This window comes from Eurosta solidaginis, chromosome 3, assembly GCF_040869045.1.
Source record: "Eurosta solidaginis isolate ZX-2024a chromosome 3, ASM4086904v1, whole genome shotgun sequence".
Lineage (NCBI taxonomy): Eukaryota > Metazoa > Arthropoda > Insecta > Diptera > Tephritidae > Eurosta > Eurosta solidaginis.
The window spans coordinates 209,251,141-209,271,574 of NC_090321.1; the positions used below are offsets into that span (position 1 = coordinate 209,251,141).

Consider the following 20,434-nt stretch of genomic DNA (forward strand, 5'->3'; position numbering starts at 1 on the left):
AATATATATTTGTAAGATCATGTTGTCAGGTCGGCCACCATTACGTGGTGGTATCGTGCGCCACCTACCACCGAAAGTTCTGGGTTCAAGTCCTGGGCAAAGCAACATCAAAATTTTAAAAACAAGTTTTTCAATTGGAAAAATATTTTTCTTATCGGTGTCGCCCCTCGGCAATGGATTGGCAAACACTCCTAGTGTATTTCTGCCATGAAATGCTTCTCAGTGAAAATTCATCTTGCCGTTCGGAGTCAGCATAAAAGATGTAAATCCAGTATCGGCAATTTGTAAGAAAAATTAAAAGGAGATCGGAGATGAATCGCGCCAAGTACCTTTTTTTAATTGTATGAAAAAGTGTACATTTCAAAACTCACAGTTCTGGCCTAAAGACAAAATGAAGAGGTCCGCAAGGCGCTTTATTGCTATCTTATGGCGATATCAAAGCGTCAAAGTGATTAGATGCGATGCCTGTGAAACAAACCCAGGAAATCCTATTCTGGTACTGTTAAACTCACTTCGTCTACATGCCTAATGTATATGTACATACCTACATTTACAATGTACATCTTAATATATAAAAATCACGTGTCACTATGTTTGTTCCCGATGGACTTCTAAACTACTGAACCGATTTAGAATTTGTTTTGCACCCCGTTTGTAGTTCGATCTAACTTGAAATATAGGATAGGTTATATCTCAGTTTATAGTCGCAATATTATGGGGGGGGGGAGGGGTTTAGCCCCGGGCCCGGGGTTTCTGTGGGGGCCCGCGATTTAGAGGTACTATGACATTTTTTTTTTAATTCAGGAGAGTTTACATGGAACAAGTGCAACTTTTAAGCCGAATTTCAAAAGCAACGAAAATCTGCATTTCTTTTTAATATTATAGTGAAGTGTGAAAAATAAAAATCTATATATATAAAAAGAAAGGCTAAAATGTGTGTTAGTTGGTCGCCGGTGTTTGAAGAGATGCGTCGGTCGATCTTGTTCAAACTTTCACACAAGTTGCGTAAACCTCGCGCTGTGGTTACTACATAGGTTTGGTTGCGATCGACGTACAGGGTCTCGAGATATAGGCCGAAACGTGAACCCGAGTACCCCTAGAATGTGTTTATAGAATATGGATAAGAAATGAAAGCTGTTGATGAGTGCTTTAGTAGAGGGCAATTTTCATACCCCTGGGTGACTAGGTTCTTGAGATATAGGCCAAAACGTGGGCCAGTGAATGCCTAGCCAGTGTTTATAGAATATGGATATCAAATGAAAGCTGTTGATGAGTGCTTTAGTACAGAGTAATATATTATCCAGAGACGGACTGGGACTGGGATTATGACTAGGACTGGGACTGGAATAAAATACATACCACCCTCTGGGACAGGCAATAAGGGATGCAGAAGAATGACAAGAAATTGAGAGAAGAGAAAAGAGAGAAGGAGAAGGAGATTGAGAAAGAGATAGAATGAGACGAAGATGGAGATAGATGAAGCGAAAAAGACGGAGGGAGGAATGAATAAAAGGATTAGGAAAAAGTGAAAAGGGGAGAGGGTAGAGTCGGACGGAAAAAGCTTATTAAAATGTATGCAGATAGGCCAAATTTAGCGCCGGACAACGTCTGCCGGGTCTTCTAGTACATATATAGATAAAAGCTAGGGTATGTCTAATTATTTGCCTTTTTTTTTTTATTATCACACAATACATATATACATACATACATACATACATACATACCTACATATATTTTATTTTTACGCGTTTTGCACTACACCTGCAGCCTCTGCTTTTAATGCTGTTGTTGGTGTTGCTGCATAGGTCTAGACATGTTTATCTAGTAAGAATATTTGAGTGTACAATAAAAGCAAACATTAGCAATATATATAAAATATTTTTTAACATGCCATCTGGTCGTGTTTAATGTACAATTTTTTTGTTACTTTGCACATGGGTGTTTCCAACTTAACGGTCGTTGCATACTGGTTTACTAATTTGAGTTTAAAAACGATAGAAGTCTTTTGCTAGACGTCTATCCAATAGTGTAGTGCAATCGCGCGATTTTTTTTTTTCGAAATTTTCGCTTGCAGCGCTTTTTTTAATAAATTATTTCAATATTTTTTATTTTATTTTATTTTACCTTTTTGTACTAATATGAGTTATTTTACAAGAAAAAAATTATAAATTTTAATATTTTAATTTTATTTTGTATTGTAGTAAGTCATTTTTTGTTTCCATTTGATTCGAATATGAGCATGGAATCAACGGTCATATTAAATTATAAATGGTAACAGCGACCGTAGGCGTTAATTCCTAAAAAAGGAAATAAATTATATAAAACAAAATATAATAAAAATATATTTAAGTAGAATAAAACAAATAATATTAAATAAAATAAAATAATTATAAGTTCTTTGTCGAGCTTTTTACTTATTTAAGAGTTTTTTTTTTTTTGGCTTGAGACATGGACACGAATACCCTGAAGACGATTACCGTGTGTAATCGAAACATATTGGTAAAAAACGGATAAAACTTGCATTTTATATATACACTTTCTGGACCTCAAGCTAGCTAAAAACACTTAAATGAAATAAAAGAGGAAATTTAACAAAACTAAACCAAATTAAAGAAGGCGATGTCATGTAGAGCAAGATAACGGTATTAACGAAACTGAATGATAAAATAAAAGTGAAATAAATAAAATAAATGCTTGTTATTTTATTTTTTCTTATGCCAATTTCACACAGAGGCTTAATGAAATAATTAGTCAAGTTTTCTACATTAAAGCCCCAATTGAACTCAATCTTCCATATATCCAAAATACAAATTCTTAATTATCTCATTCAGTCGGTTTGCTTGGTGCTATAGTGTTAACTACTTTGTACTTTAATTTTTAAAAATAATTTTTAATTATGTTTTCTTTTTTACTTGAAAATTTTTATTTAACTTCAAAATGAAAATTCTAATTAGTATTAAAATATTGAAACTCAAAAATAAATAAAAATTAATTTTAAAAATAAAATAAATATTTGGTTTATTACCAAATATAATGGCAATATATTTGGTGGTTAACCAAATATTAAAAATATTTATTTTAGGTTTGAAGTATAAAAATATTATTTATCAAAAATTTACAAAAACTAATTCGATAACAAAATATTTTAAAATTTAAAGTATAAAATACAAAGTTAATAATTTAATAACAAATAATAAACACCATGGTATAAATATTACCAGGTAAAACCATTTCCTCTTCTTGGCGGCCATAATGGTTTTTTGATTTTTAAAAAAATTTTAAAATCACTCTTAAATTTTGTGGAAATGCCAAACCAAAGTAAACCCAAAAAAAATTGTTGGTTTGACATTTTTAACTTTTTTTTAAATCCCAAAAAAATAGAATGCTTATGAAATAAATGAAAAAATATTTCGAAAAGTTTTGAAATCGGTTTATATGTACATATAAGGCAAAAAAATGAGTTACCAATATAATGGATGCCTCAACACGTCCTATTTTTGCAAAGGGACAAAAGAAAAGACCTTAATCTTAACCTCTTCTAATTAAGAAGCGAATGTTGGAATCAACCCCTATGATTTTTCATTCATCCTTCCTCACTTGGTTGCTATGTCTTTAACCATTAAATATGCCGAAACTTCACTTTATCAGATGCGGCCGTTGTGTAACAAACCACTCCAGCTAACGCTGTTTCGCGATAACTGACGCCAACAGCGGGCACTAAGAGAGATCAAAGTCTTCTCCCACCTGCTTCTCCGAACGCAGTGGAGATCTTCCCATAACTTGCCCACGCCAGCAAAAACGCAGTAGCACTTCGCAGCTTAGCTAAACATCATCGTCCAGTTAGAGTATGATAGTTCGTGGAGGCTGAATTTAGCGGCTGAACGGTCAAAGTCTGCCGCCGTGGTGTAGAGCTAGTGTGTTGGCCTATTCCTCAAAAATATTTAAGAAAATTTGTATAAATGGTATTGATTTTCCCTCGGCATTACCTTGGCACCAAAATTTCGTCCACCTTAGCAGATAATTTTTGGGTCAGTTCGTAGAAAAACGAATACACAATACGTAGCCTTCGAATTGGCTGGAAAGCTAGACCTTAATCTCCTCAGATATATATCACACCAAATTGTTATTATTGTTATTATTGTAGATATGTATGTATCTCTTCCGTACACCTTGGAAGTAAGTCGGGGTTTTCTTCTCGTCGCGCAGACGCAGATAAATTTCTAAACAACTTGTTGGCCTGAGGCTTCTTTTTGCCGGACACCACAATACAATTCTTGAATTGAAAACTTTGGAATGCGGTTGACCGTTGAGATTTCTTTTCGACCCAAAAAAAGTTATTTCCACCAATAAAAAATTCGGTTTTGGATAAAATATCATAATATTAATGTCAGAACTCAAAAATATTAACGACAACATGACACTGGTAATACGCGTCCGAAAATACCGAGAGAGGTGTCAAAAGAATCGTATTAACCTCGACAACAATAATCCGAAGGCGGTAAATAAAAATTTTAGATCGTTCAAAAGATATTAACGAAAAACCGAAAAATGGCCCCGGAGTGCTCCGAAACCGAGGGTGGCATCTATAGTATTTTTGCGCAGAATACCTTTCTGCCATTGGCGGCCTTTGGGGGCGCTTGGGTGGGTCCAACACCGGTTTGGAGACCAAAACTAAAATCACCAAAATTACAACAACCACATGAAAATTTTCTTTTGCAAATATCTCTTGACAGACCCAAAATTTTTTACCTCCGCTGATTCGCGATCCTGGATCCAAAACGCGTCTTTTGATACCCCTCTTGGTATTTTATGAGGGAGTGGGCCATAGTTCTATAGGTGGACGCCATTTAGGGATATCGCCATAAAGTTGGATCAGGGTTGACTCTAGAATTTCTTTGTACGATAAGGGGTTATTGAGTATTTTAAAAGGGAGTGGGCCCTAGTTCTATAGGTGGACGCCTTTTCGAGATATCGCCATAAAGGTGGGCCAGGGGTGAATCTAGAATGTGTTTGTACGATATGGGTATCAAATTAAAGGTATTAATGAGGGGTTTAAAAGGGAGTGGTAGTAGTTGTATATGTGAAGGCGTTTTCCAGATATCGACAAAATGTGGACCAGGGTGTCCCAGAACATCATCTGTCGGTTACTGCTAATTTATTTATATATGTAATACCACGAACAGTATTCCTGCCAAGATTTCAAGGGTTTTTTATTTCGTCCTGCAGAACTTTTTCATTTTCTTCTACTTCTAGGTGTCACAGCCATTTTACAAAGTTTTTTTCTGAAGTTATATTTTGCGTCAATAAACCAATCCAATTACCACGTTTCATCCCTTTTTTCGTATTTGGTATAGAATTATGGCATTTTTTTCATTTTTCGTAATTTTCGATATCGAAAAAGTATGCGTGGTCTTAGTCGGATTTAGGCCATTTTTTATACCAATTCAAAGTGAGTTCGGATAAGTACGTGAACTGAGTTTAGGACAGACGGTCGACAGGGTATAAAAACTGGGCGTGGCTTCAACCGATTCCGCCCTTTTTCACAGAAATAAGTTATCGTCCTAGAATCTAAGCCCCTACCAAATTTCACAAGGATTGGTAAATTTTTGTTAGACTTATGGCATTAAAAGTATCCTAGACAAATTAAATGAAAAAGGGCGGAGCCACGCCCATTTTGAAATTTTCTTTTATTTTTGTTGAACCATATCATTACAAGAGTTGAATGTTGACATAATTTACTTATATACTGTAAAGATATAAAATTTTTTGTTAAAATTTTACTTAAAAAAAAAAATTTTTTTTAAGTGGGCGTGGTCGTTTCCGATTTTGCTAATTTTTATTACGCATACATATAGTAATAGGAATAACGTTCCTGCCAAATTTCATCATGATATCTTCAACGACTGCCAAATACAGCTTGCAAGTTTTAAATTACCTTCTTTTAAAAATTTACAAATTTTCTATTCTGCGTCATAAGTTCAACTCACCTACCAAGTTTCGTCGCTTTATCCGTCTTTAGTAATGAATTATCGCACTTTTCGGTTTTTCGAAATTTTCGATATAGAAAAAGTGGGCGTGGTTATAGTCCGATATCGTCATTTTAAATAGCGATCTGAGAAGAGTGCTCAGGAACCATCATCAAGATACCTCAAAATTTACTCAAGTTATCGTGTTAACGGACGGACGGACGGACGGACATGCCTCAATCAAATTTTTTTCGATCCTGATGATTTTGATATATGGAAGTCTATATCTATCTCGATTCCTTTATACCTGTACAACCAACCGTTATCCAATCAAAGTTAATATACTCTGTGAGCTCTGCTCAACTGAGTATAAAAATAAAAATGTGAGAGCAGTGAGAATTTTAAAATTTTTTTAAACGTCATTTCGGCTCTCACCGGTTTTACCTTGTAATATTTATACCATGATAAACACTACATTTGAATTTTATTGTCAATGTAACAAATGACAATCAAAAATAAATTATTTCCAATAATTTACGAAAAACACGAAAAAATTCAAAATTTTATTTTCGCTGCATTTGCTGTAAAAGATAATACGGCTTTTTCGAAAGTAGGCACATATTTGGTTAGGTGCAAAATCTATTGGTAGTTGCGCAAGAAGGAAACGGCTGCATTCCAATATCCTATTTTTGTTAAAAAAGAAATATTTTTTGGGGCTGCTGACGTCGTGCTGATGTCGGCTTAATGAAGCAAAAGACCCTGTATGAAAAGGGAAACTTAATTATTTCATTAAATAAAATTGTGATTCGATTAAGTTTCTGTGTGAAAACGATATTTTGTGACTGACCTTTTATAGATAACCCCGTTATTTTAACTCCCATATATTTGTCTATATTATGGCCGATTTGTTGAATCATAGCCAAAAAAAAATTGTGATGTTACAGGCCGCCCTGATAAAAACGCACTGCGGCAGTTTTCTGTCAAAAATGTCTTATAGACATATAAATTGTATGAGAGCAACCGAAATTTTATTTACTGCATAAACTAACTCGACTTCTAATTTTTGTTCTGCGTGACATTTCGGTTTAACGTTTGCATACATGTTTTACATTGTCGCAACGCATGCTTATTTCGGTTTGGGCAAAAAAACCCGTTTAAGTGCGTGCGTTGAAAAAACGCAGTGCGTTTTTATTAGGTTGGCATGTTACTAAGCATATTCGAATAACCGTTAATATCTTCTATATCAGCCAACTAATTGGAACAATATTTTGTGTAGAAGAGGACATTCAGGCTTTTCGAATGAGATCTATATATTGTAACGAATATTAGCAACACTAATAGGTACTGTCATCTCTAAGCCGATGCTAAGCAGTGACGTGAATGCACATCAATAATTCAATCATTATGTCTACACATATGTACGTACACGCAGCGGAGAAGCAACGCACAAACACATGCAGATATCTTATCTGAGATATGCAATTATAATTGTGGAAGTGTCGCTCACAAACACACGCGCATATGAGAGCTATACACGTACATCTGTAGTTATAACAGATAACCAACTAGTAGATTCTAGAAAAGAAGCGCCTAGAAGATGCAACGAGGAAATCAAAGAGTATAAAAGGCAGCAACAGTAGGGGCGCTAGAATCTGTTTCATTTAAGACGCTATCTGGCAAGCAATAGTAGTGTTGTTTATTGAGAAGTACTTTAATAAAGGCCATTTTGCATTATTGAATAGTGGAGTTATTTATTCAACAGTTCAGTGATTCGAACGTTAGCAGAAGATTGCAAATAAGGGGAATTGCAGTAAATTCGTTACAATATGTATATATGACCTGGAATCATGAAACGGCCCTATTGTGCGAAAACAAGTTTTAGAGAAAAACGCGCTTAAAATTTTTGTTTAGCTTGACTCTGTGTAGCGAGTGGCCGTTGTGAACGAAATTTGTAATTAAAATTTAATAAGAAAAAAAAAACTCCGATAGGTGGCGCATGGATCGAAATATTTCAAAATTTCGTATTTGTGGTCCGATTTGGCTTTAAATGCGATTTGTGAAAAAACCAAGAAAGAGGATAGAAAACTGCGGTTTGTTCTATTGGAAATTTCCTATAAGAATCACTCAAAAAGTGAAGAACGGTATTTTCGCACAATAGGGTCGTTTCGTGATTCCAGGTCACATATGTATATTATACTAGGCACATTTTACTTTTTCGCTCCTGGTTGGCACTTTTACGGAAATACCCACATACTTATGATTGACGACGACGGTCATAAAGGTACTTCAGCTATATTTTTAAAATTATCCCAAACTGCATATAAACAAAGTTGACGTATTTCCAAAATAGCGTAGAATATTCTTTTTATATAAATATCCCTTTGAGAGCCACTTGGCTGCATTTCAAGTGCTAAACTCATTTCATTTACTCATACATTCAATTATTGGTGCTAAGCCGCTAAAGCGATTTTGACCATTGCGTAACAAGTCACGCCAGCTATCCATAGGCTGCTATAACTGGCGCCAATAGGAAGTACCAAGGGAGATTAAGGTTTCCTCCATTCGCATAGCTTGACCTAGCCAGGGAAGTCTTTGGGCTTTTTCGACATCACGGACAGAACCGTACATCTTCCGAATAATTTTTTTCTCGAACACTCTTATCTCTATGTTGTTGACTATGTTGATGTCTGCGTAAAGCGTGTACAACTCATCATTAAATCTTCTTCGGTACTCGCCATCGCCAACGCGTAGAGGGCCATTAATCTTTCGAAGAACTTTCTCTCGAACACTCCCAGAGCCGCTTCATCTGATGTTGTCATGGTCCATGCTTATGCACCATATAGCAGGACGTATACGATAAGTAACTTGCAGAGCATGATTTTCGTTTGACGAGAGAGGACTTTACTTTTAAATGGCCTACCTAGTCCAAAGTAGCATTTATTGGCAAGAGTGATTATTCGCTGGATTTCAGAGCTGATGTTGTTGTTAGTGTTAATGCTGGTTCCCAAATAAACGAAATCTTTTACTATTACGAAGTTATGGCTGCCAAAAGTAGCGTGGTTGCCAAGGCGCATTGCGCTGACTCTTTGCTCGATGACAACAGGTACTTCGTTTTGTCCTCATTCACCATCAAACCCATCTTTACCGCTTCTTTTTCCAGTTTGGAAGTAAGCAGAACTAACGGCGCGTGTGTTCAGGCCGATGATATCAATGTCATCAGCATATACCAGTAATTGCACGCTTTTATGGAATATTGTTCCAGAGCGATTAAGTTCTGTATAATTTTCAAATTAAAGACATCGCACGATATGGGGTCACCCTGTATGAAACCTCGTTTAGTTTCTAACAGCTCGGAGAGGTCCTTCCCAATTCGGACTGAGCTGATGGTGTTGTTCAGCGTCATTTTGCATAGCCGTATAAGTTTTGCGGGGAAACCAAATTCAGACATAGCAGCATATAGACAGCTCCTTTTGGTGCTGTCGAAGGCGGCTTTAAAATCAACGAAGAGGTGGTGTATGTCGATTCTTTTTTCACGGGTTTTTTTTTTCAAGATTTGGAGCATTGTGAAAATCTGGTCGATGGTATATTTACCAGATCCCCCGATTCACGGTGGGCTTCAATCTTTCGCACAATACACTTGACAGGAACTTATATGCGATATTAAGAAGGCTGATTCCGCAATAGTTGGCGCAGTCTGCAGTATCTCTTTTCTTTCAAAGAACCCTTAGATTCCAATCGTCGGGCATGCACTCGTCCGATCATATTTTGCAAAGAAGCTGACATCGACATAGTCCAGCGAATTAAAACGCAGCGGCTACGTTGTCTTGACTATGTTAAGCGAATGAAAGACGACGCTCCGGGTAAGAAAGTATTTCTATCGGAACCTGCCTATGGAAGCAGAGGAAGAGGGCAGCCTCCACTCCGCTGGAAGGACCAGGTGGAAAACGATTTAAACTCCCTTGGTGTGACCAATTGGCTACAGTTAGCAGAGCGAAGAAATGACTGGCGCGCCTTGTTGGACGGCCATAACCGTTTAAACGTCCATAGTCAAAGAACAACGCAGTATATTCAACCTAAGGGTTGTCGCATGGAAAAATATAAGATTGGGAATAGGAATTGAATTGAAGCTCTCAGCCATACGTAAAACAAGTAGACAGATAAAGTATCTCGTCACATGTTTTCCCATGCATTTTGATACGCAAATGCAAATATGTACCTACTTCTAAGTATTTAAACAAAATTGACAAAATGCACTGTGTACGTTATATTTGGATTATGATGATAGTATAGTTTTTTCAACCATAAGCTCATTCTTTAAACATAATTTTAGCAAGCTGTTTGAGACGCTAGTACTCATTTAGGGATCTCTTTCATCATCTATAAATCTTATAAAATAAAGTCGCAAAAATGCCATGTACGCACATAACTAACTTCACACAGAATGCTCCGATTTTAAAACGGTTTTTTGCATTTGAAAACTTAGCTACGTGAGATGGTACAGTTAATATAATTTGAAGGTATATATTATAGGGGCGTGGCAAATTGCCAAAATGTATAAAAAAATTATAAAATTTTTGTTTACACAGCTATAACTCATAAACGGATGGATGGATTTAAAAAATTCTAATTTTCAGTAAAACTTTGAAATATTTACCTTCGATCTGCATCAAAAAAATACTTGATTCATTTCTTATATCAGCCAAATTGTTTAAACAAAAGTAATATTTTTATCAAAAAATGCGTATGTGTGTTTGTTCGCTGTGAACTGTCCGCGCTAATTGCTTTTGAGTGAGGCATGATGCGACACATACATACGTACATATATAGCATTCGTGCGTTATTTAACTTCGGGCTTAGGTTTATAGGTATGTATGGATGTATATCACTACATAGCAGGCATGCTTAACGAACGAAACGATATCATTTCGTTACGATAATCAACGTTAATAAACGAAACGAAGTCACTTCGTTTCGTTTATTAACGTTAAGATCGTCAAATTAACGTTAATTTGGCGTTCTTAACGTTAATAAACGAAACGAAATGACTTCGTTTCGTTTATTAACGTTGATTATCGTAGCGAAATGATATCGTTTCGTTCGTTAAGCATGCCTGCTACATAGTATAAAACAAAGTCGCTTTTTCTGTCCCTATGTCCCTTTGAATGCTTAAACCTTTAAAAATACGCAACGGATTTTGATGCGCTTTTTTTAATAGATAAAGAGTATTGAAGAGGAAGTAACGGATGTACATATTTGGCTGAAAATTGGTGGAGGGGTAGCTTAGAACCAGGAGACAGACTTAAGCTAATTTTATCCCGTTCTGGATAGGGTCTTGAGATTAAAACGTGGACCTGGGTAATCCTGGGATATGTTTGTACAATATGGGTATCGAATGTAAGCTGTTTATGAGTACTTTGATACGGGGTATTTCTCGTACCCGCGTGTAACTAGAGTCTCGAGATATAAGCGAAAACGTGGACGCGGGTACCCCTGGAATGTGTTTATAGAATATGGATAACGAATGAAAGCTGTTGATGAGTGCTTTAGTACAGGGTAGTTTTCATACCTATTTGTGAAGGCTCTCGAGATATAGGTCAAAACGTGCATCAGGGTAACACTAGGATGTGTTTTTACATTATGGGTATCAAATTGAAGCTGTTGATGAGTGCTTTAGTACAGAGTAATTTTATACCGCTGGGTGACTAGGGTCTCAAGATATGGGCAAAACCTGGACCCGGATACCCCTAGAATGTGTGTGTAATATGGATATCAAATGAAAGTTGTTGCCGAGAGCTTTAAAGTTAGTTTCATTGTGATATTCGATTTAGTTGTATTAACCTGGCAAAACTGATAAATGTGCATGCGAAGCCGAAATAAAGACATGAATTAATAATACCCACATAACTATTTACATACGTCCTAATCGATTTGCCTGGTAATAAGGGATGAAGAAGAATGGGAAAAACTTTAGAGAAGAGAAAAGACAGAAGGAGGAGACTGAGAAAGAGATAGAGTGAGACGAAAATAGAGATAGATGAAGCGAAAAGACGGATGGAGGAGTGAATAAAAGGATTAAGAAAATGTGAGGGAGGGGGGGGGGGGGGGGGGGGGGGAGCAGAGTTAGACGGAAAAAGTTTATTTAAAAGTATGGAGATAGATCAAATTTATGGCAGAACAACGTCTGACGGGTCTGCTAGTATATTATATAAATAGGCAAGTTGAAATTTTCGCGCTCCTTTTACAGCCAAACTATAATTCTAAGGTATAGATAATTATGCAAATACATATCTATGTATCGATATGCAAATATCGATATAAAAATAAAATTTTCAAGTTAAGCGGTTTTATTGAAAACAATGCTTGCATGAAGTAATAATAATACTAAAAGATAGAAAGTAATTAGGTAGGTCCTAGGTACTAATCATCACACTCCTCATCAATCTAGGGCGTTGATCAGATAAATAAATCGTTGCACCCGTGAAATTTCTAAAAATGTGAGGGGCAGCATAACCTTATTAAGGTCCAGTTGGTCTTATATATGACTATCTATAGAAATTTTACGCGTCCAACGCTTTTATTTAATTGTCTGATCAACGCCCTAGATTGATGAGGAGTGTGATGACTAGTACCTAGGACCTACCTAATTATTTTCTAGCTTTTAGTATTATTAATACTTCATGCAAGCATTGTTTTCAATAAAACCGCTTAACTTTTTTTTTTAATTATTTTATTTTCGAGTTTTTAGTCTTTATTTAATTGCCTATCATTTCTCATTCTATTTAGTTCATTTAGTGACTCATTATTACACGGACTCTTTCCTGACAATTTGTTACAATCTCTGGCCTCAATACATAATCCTTCCAAAGACTTGACTCGACTCTGCGCCACGTATGCTTGTCCCTCCTCGAACTCCAAAATATTTTGATGTCACTTCTACCGGACTATATGTAATATTTGTACCAAATATGAGCCAAATCGGACACCATAAGTCGCTTTCTATTCATGTGTTCCAAATATGGACCAAATCGGACCACAAATACGATTTCTTTGAATATCTCGATTCCTGCGCTACCTAGCGGCGAGATTTTTTACAGGTCGTTTTCCATTCATGTATGTATTTGTTATATGTTCCAAATATGAGCCAAATCGGACCACAAATATGATTTTTTGAATATCTCGATCCTTGCGCCACCTAGTGGCGATTTTTTTTATAGGTCGCTTTCTATTCATGTATGTTTTATGTGTTCCAAAGGTAAAAAAATCGGACCACAAATACGAGTTTTTAAAATATTTCGATCCATGCGCCACCTATCGGAGTTTTTTCTTATTATTGCATTGTCATCGCGTTCTAATGAACTATATTCCAAGTTTCAAGCCTGTAGCTTATCGGGAAGTTAGTTAAATTTCAATTACAAAATTCGTGCCAGCCAGCCAGCCAACCTGTCAAGTCAAGCTAAATAAAACCGTTTAAAAAGTTAAATATTGCGCTTAGATATCAATAGAAAAATTACACTAATACATATGCCAAGCACGTATTTAATCTACGAAACTGCGCCTTGCAATTATTTTTATTTTTTAAAAGAAGAGAAAGGATAAGAAAAAAGAAGGGAAAGGAAAAGAAAAAAAGAAGGAAAGGAAAGAAGGCAAAAGGAAAGCGAAGGAATGAAAAATTAAGGAAAGAAGAGGAAAGGAAATGAAAGTAAAAGATAGGAAGGAAAGGAAATTAAGAGAAAGAAAAGGAAATGAAAGAAAAACAGAAAAGAAAGGAAAGATAAGAAGGGATATTTAAAACCCTTAGGTCATGATGTTTACAGTTTTATGTGCTATACTTAGTGACCCCCAGCGGGTTAGGGGGCTTAGAATATCCTAAAATACCAAATTGATTCAAGGGGTTGTGTACTGCAACCCTCTCAAGGGGTTGCCGGCGCAATATATAGATTCTCCAACCCAATTGTCAACCTCACCTAACCGTGGCGAATTCTGTTTCATTAACAGCCGAGGCTCTGGCGACCCCGAACTCCTGATAGATCTATGGGGTGGAAGAGCGCGATGGCCTAGAAGGTTTCATGTGGTCATACCAAATCGAGATGGTCGGGCTAGTACCTTTATGGTGCTTGTTACCGGAACGTACCGGATCTGCATCCGGCAAAGGACCATCAAAATCGATAACACTCCCCAAGGCCTTCGCCAAGTTACGCCAGCTATTTCGCTACAACTTTTTGGAAGCACAAAGTTGGATCAAGTCTTTCCCCACCGGCCCCTAAAAAGTCAGTGGAGGTCTCCCCCTTCAAATATCGGTATTGATAGAATTTCTTTCTTAGCCGAAGAATCTTCATCCATTCGTTAAACATGGCCTAGCCAAGGAAGCCTTTGGTCTTTTATTCGCTGCACTATTTTCATATATTTTCTCTCAAATAGGTGGAAATTAATGTATAAGCTAATAATTTAGCCGGATACCCAAATAATTCGGTCATTGGTCTCTCAAAAAATAAATTAAGTATTACAGGTATACCATAGATCATTTTATGCGAAATAATGAAGATCCGATGTACAAAATACTCATAACGACAGCCGCATTCGACATCGGAGGAAAAGCTACCTTCCACTGGGCTGAAAAAACAGGTGGAGGAAGACTGGATATTTCTTGATACGTACTGGCATACTTAGCTACTAGACGCTGAAAATTGCCTATGAAGGAAACCAATATGTAATTCATATCTTGACATGATTCGCACTTGTTTTAAAGATCATCACAGTTGCAGTATTACTATGTCAATATGTAACTTCGCCTACGCAGTCAGTCAAAGTGGCTATCGAACATACGCGAAGCACTTGGACTTTGTACGTCTAGTCAATTGACTGACTTGCATATTTTCTAATTGTATTGGATCCATAGGAATATCAGTTTCGCAACGCAAATACCCCCCAATAGGTTGGATGACTGAACCCAGTTGGACTTTGGAACTATGATTTTATTACGACAGCTGACGTATATATGTATGTAGCTTCCATAGCGCAACCATAGGATCCGTGATAACATGCAGACTTTGCTGTGTCCTTTATATGCCCCCACTATGTACAACAAGCAGGCGGAGACAAGTCACCCACCAATAAACCAATAATACAAATAATTATTTATTATAAGTCATAAAGTATTTGACGATCAGCTACAATTGAGCTCCAAATCACATGCACAGTCTATTTCTTTGGTAAGAAAATTTATTTGAGACATATGTTCGTACAGATGTGTATACCTGCTTGGGAGTCTTATCACTGTGTGTTGAGTAATACCACCAGCAGCGGCCTGCTGCTACGTCGTTTTGAATATTCGCTAATCTCAATGTGCTGCCGCCACCCAGCCAAGTTACCTACCTCTATCCACCGCCAACCGTCAGACTTTCCACAAATGCGCTACATCGTGTGTTATAACAAACTTACATATAAACAAATTGGGTTCTAGTTATAACCATGTTAAAGTATATGCTTGAATGCCGAGTTTTTAATCAGCACTTCAGCAATCCACTTTGAACCAGTAAAAATGTCTGCCTGATAACAGTCTAGCATTTGTGCATAGAAGAGTAGACAGACGCTAGCACTTACTTTATTTAAATGCTTCGTCCACCCGTCCGTCCGTAAACACGATAACTTGAGTAAATTTTGAGGTATCGTGGTGAAATTTGGTATGTACGTTCCTAGGCACTCATCTCAGATCGCTATTTAAAATGAACGAAATCGGACTATAACCACGCCCACTTTTTCGATATCGAAAATTTCGAAAAACCGAAAAACTGCGATAATTCGTTACCAAGGACGGGTAAAATTTGGTAAGGGCATAGCTTCTATGGCGATAACTGTTTTCTGTGAAAATGGGCGAAATCGGTTGAAGCCGCGCCAAGTTTTATACACAGCGGACCTTATGTCCTTCCGCCCGGCCGTTAACACGATAACTTGACCAAAAATCGATATATCTTTACTAAGCTTAGTTCACGTACATATCTGAACTCACTTTATCTTGGTATTAAAAATGGGCGAAATCCGACTATGACCACGCCCACTTTTTCGATATCGAAAATTTCGAAAAATGAAAAAAATGCCATAATTACATACCAAATACGAAAAAAGGGATGAAACATGGTGATTGGATTGGCTTTTTGACGCAAAATATAACTTTAGAAAAAACTTTGTAAAATGGGTGTGACATCTACCATATTAAGTAGAAGAAAATGAAAAAGTTCTGCAGGGCCAAATCCAAAGCCCTTGGAATCATGACAGGAATACTGATCGTGGTATTACATATATAAATAAATTATCGGTATCCGACAGATGATGTTCTGGGTCACCCTGGTCCGATATCTCGAAAACGCCTTCACATATACAACTAAGGTCCACTCCCTTTTAAAACCCTTATCAATATCTGAGTATGTAAAATTCGGTTACACCCGAACTTAGCCTTCGTTACTTGTTTAAGTGTGAGTTCGAACTCCAGTTAAAGTTGAACAGAGTTTAATCTTGCGACTTTGTTCGATAACATAAAATTTTCTGCTCATCTTAGTGTAAGCGGCCGAAGTGGCAGGGTTAAACTCTAGTCAACTTTAACTAGAGATTAAACTTGCACTGAAAGGACGGCCTTAGTAACAACAATACTTTTTTTCCGTGGTTTATGCATGTTTAGAGTTTAAATTTTATCTTTAAAAGTAGCTTGGGTGATATCCGAATCAGCTTATAAATACAGATTGATGCTGCGTCTGTCTGGGTTATAAACTAGAATAATTGAAGAATTTACTGTGCGCTCAGATTACTCTTACTCTCCCCACAGTCTTCAATGATCGGCCTACAATGATAATATTTATAACAAAAACTTAATACGAAACAGTAATAGAAGAGTAGCCGCCGTGGTGTGATGGTAGCGTGCTCCACCTACCACACAGAAGTTCCTGGGTTCACGCCCTGGGCAAAGCAACGTGAAAATTTTTGAAACACGTTTTTTCAATTAAAAGAAAAATAAATAAATGTAAGGCGCGATAACCTCCGAAGGGATCTAAGGCCGAGCTTTTCTTCCAATTTGCGTCGTGCTCCTCTTGATTTTCGCTACAAATTGGCCGGACGGGACCTACATGTTTTATGCCGACTCCGAACGGCATCTGCGAGGCAGATGAGTTTTCACTGAGAGGTTTTCATGGCAGAAATACACTCGGAGCGCTTGCCAAACACAGCCGAGGTGCGACCCCGCTTAGAAAAATTTGTTTCTAATTGAAAAACCTTATTTCTAAAATGTTTATGTTGCTTTGCCCGGGGTGTGAACCCAGGGCATACGGTGTGGTAGGCGGAGCACGCTACCATCACACCACGGTGGCCGTTTTTTCAATTAGAAGAAAATTTTCCTAAGTGGGGTCGCCTCTGGCAGTATTTGGCAAGCACTCCGAGAGTGTATTTCTGCAATGAAAAGCTTCTCAGTGAAAACTCATCTACCTTACAGATGCCGTTCAGAGTCGATATAAAACCAGTGGGTCCCGTCCCTCCAATTTCTAGGCAAAACTAAAAGAAGCCCAATGCAAATTGGAAGAGAAGCTTGGCCTAAAATCTCTTCGGAGGCTATCGCGCCTTAAATTTTGTTTTTTTAATAGAAGAAAAAGAATAACAAAATAATTTGAACAAATATTCCCCAGCTTTTTGTTTTGGAACAATTTTTTGCCGTTTACAAAACGTTTTTCATAAAATTTTTTATATTTTGAATATTAGCCAAGTCAGCGGCCCTGTTCAGTAACTGTGAGTTTTAAAATGTACACTTTTTCTTAATATAATTTGTATGAAAGAAAAATGTACATTTCAAAACTCATAGTTACTGAATAGGGCCCAGACTACAAATTACAGCTTTACAAACTTTTTAACAATTCAACAATTTTGTTCAGTTGATATATATTAACGTGGGTCGATTTGTATAGACGAAAGTTAACCGATATCGCACCATCAATTGTTCGATAGGATTTGGGCTCAGGAAAAAAAGTTCCACTACGCATACCCAAAAAAAATAATTATCGAACCTGCGAAATTTAATTTTTTTGACTTTTTTCGACTTTGATTTTTAAGGTTTTTTTTCACGATGGCGCGATATCGCTTAATAAATCGACCCAGTCTAATATACATACATATGTTTTGAATAAAATAACAATTAAACGATTAGAAATTAACGATTTTTAATTCTTGAACTATGTTGGAATCAGCTAGTTAATCCGGCTAGTTAATCCGGTATAACGATTTCGTTTGTCTCGGTTATAAATTTGAATAATCGAAGAATGTACTTTGTGCTCAGTCAACTCTTACTCTCCCTTCACACTTCCATGTTCGGCCTACAACAATAACAATAATTACAATACTTTGCCGCGATATACCTCCGAGGAGATTTTGGCTGAGCTTCTCTGACAGAAATACGTTCGAAAAGTATGCCAAGCTACTGTCGAAGGACGACCCTGTTTAGTTAGTGTTAATGTTCCTTTACTTACTGACTTAATTGGCGCTTAACCGTTTAAACGGTTATGGCCTTCCAACAAGGCGCGCCAGTCGCTTCTTCTCTCTGCCAACCGGCGCTAATTGGTCACACCAAGGGAGTTTAAATCGTTTTCCACCTGGTCCTTCCAGCGGAGTGGGGCCGCCCTCTTCCTCTGCTTCCATAGGCAGGTTCCGATAGAAACACTTTCTTGGCCGGAGCGACATCTTTCATTCGCATAACATGGCCCAGCCAGCGCCGCCGCTGCGTTTTAATTGGTTGGACTATGTTGATGTCTGCGTAGAGCTCGAACAGCTCATTGTTCCTTTGTCGGATATATAACCGATGTGGTCCGGTAACAAGCACCATTAAGGTACAACCCCGACCATCGGGAACGATTTAATATGACCACACTAAACTTCCTAGGACATCCCGTTTTCCACCCCTAGCTGCATGGGGAACTTGGGATCGCCAGAGCTCCACCTGTGTAATATGTGTACGACACGCTAGGTGGGCTGAGTCATGTGGACTGGCAAAACGGAATTGGTTCTTTTTACGAGAATATATGTATAAGAACTTCGCTTTCGGCACACCTTTAACTGGAGAAATGCCGTTGGTACTTTCAACTGTTAAATATCGAGGTGCTATTTTTAGTAGAAAACAATGCTGGTTCCCTTGTACTGATATATGGCGGCCAAAAATGAGACCTGGGGACTCTCGCCAAGTGATTGTGCACTAGCTTTTCAAGAAGCTTTTGGCAAAACATTATATGTAAGTTCGGCCTAAGGTAAGATATACAGTGTTCATATATTTTGACTTCGTACGCGGAAAGAATTTAGTTAAAATTTCTAAAAATCGCATCTTTAAAAGCTGGTGAACTCAACTACTGTCAATCAACTAAATATTTTTTGCTTTCCATATCGATTTTACTATTCACTAACTTAAGTAGTTTTATCAAAACTAACGAGATGATGATTATATTTAATTAAATGGAAGAAAAGTGGCGAAAATGATGCCGTTACCAATATTAAAGTATTATTCTATTAAAAAAAAATAAAAATAAAAGTAAGATTTTAGGCCGAACTTCTCTTCCAATTTGCTTCTCGCTCCTTTTAATTTTTCCTACAAATTGGCGGGACAGGCCCTACTCGTTTTATGCCGACGCCGAATGGCATCTGCAATGCAGATGAATTTTCACTGACAGCTTTTCATGGCAGATATAGATTCGGAGTGGTTCTCTAACACTGCCAAGGGGCGATTATCGATACAAAATTGTTACTGCATAGCGATATGGTTATAACTGTCGATTCCCTAATATAAAAGTCATTAGATTCAAAAAAAAAGAAAACAAAAATTGTTGGCTTATAAAATGATAAAAAAACAAAAACAAGTAAGGAAGGCTAAGTTCGGGTGTAACTGAACATTACATACTCGAATGCCAAATTACAGCTTGCAAAACTTTTAAAATACCTTATTTTAAAAGTGGGCGGTGCCACGACTATTGTCCAAAATTTTACAAATTTTCTATTATGCGTCATAAGGTGAACCCACCTACCAAGTTTATCCGTCTTTGGTAATGAATTATCGCACTTTTCGGTTTTTCGAAATTTTCGATATCGAAAAAGTGGGCGTGGTTATAGTCCGATTTCGTTCATTTTAAATAGCGATCTGAAATGAGTGCCCCGGGAACTTACATACCAAATTTCATTAAGATACCTCAAAATCTACTCAAGTTATCGTGTTTGCGGACAGACGGACGGACGGACATGCTAAATGAATTTCTTTTTTCGCCCAGATCATTTTGATATACAGAAGTCTATATCTATCTCGATTAGTTTATGCCGTTACGGGGTACCGTTATGCGAACAAAATTAATATACTCTGTGAGCTCTGCTCAGCTGAGTATAACAAGAACAATAATACGATTATGATTAAAAGAGCTGAAAAAAATTCAAACATCAAATATATGAAACGATAGTGATAG

At 37.0% G+C, this 20,434-nt stretch overlaps 1 protein-coding gene across 4 annotated transcripts in view; it reads right to left on the reverse strand.

The window, feature by feature from the left end:
- Positions 1 to 1,928: 1,928 nt before the first annotated feature.
- Xrcc2 (X-ray repair cross complementing 2) overlaps positions 1,929 to 20,434 on the reverse strand; it is a 63,267-nt gene continuing 44,761 nt past the window's right edge. The window contains exon 2 of one of the 4 annotated variants that reach the window (XR_010951241.1): positions 1,929 to 2,297. The gene's annotated coding sequence lies outside the window, so the exon portion shown is untranslated. Of the gene's footprint in view, positions 2,298 to 6,213; positions 6,743 to 20,434 lie in introns of those variants that run through there. The other 3 variants (XM_067774962.1, XM_067774965.1, XM_067774963.1) reach the window with 3 other exon arrangements.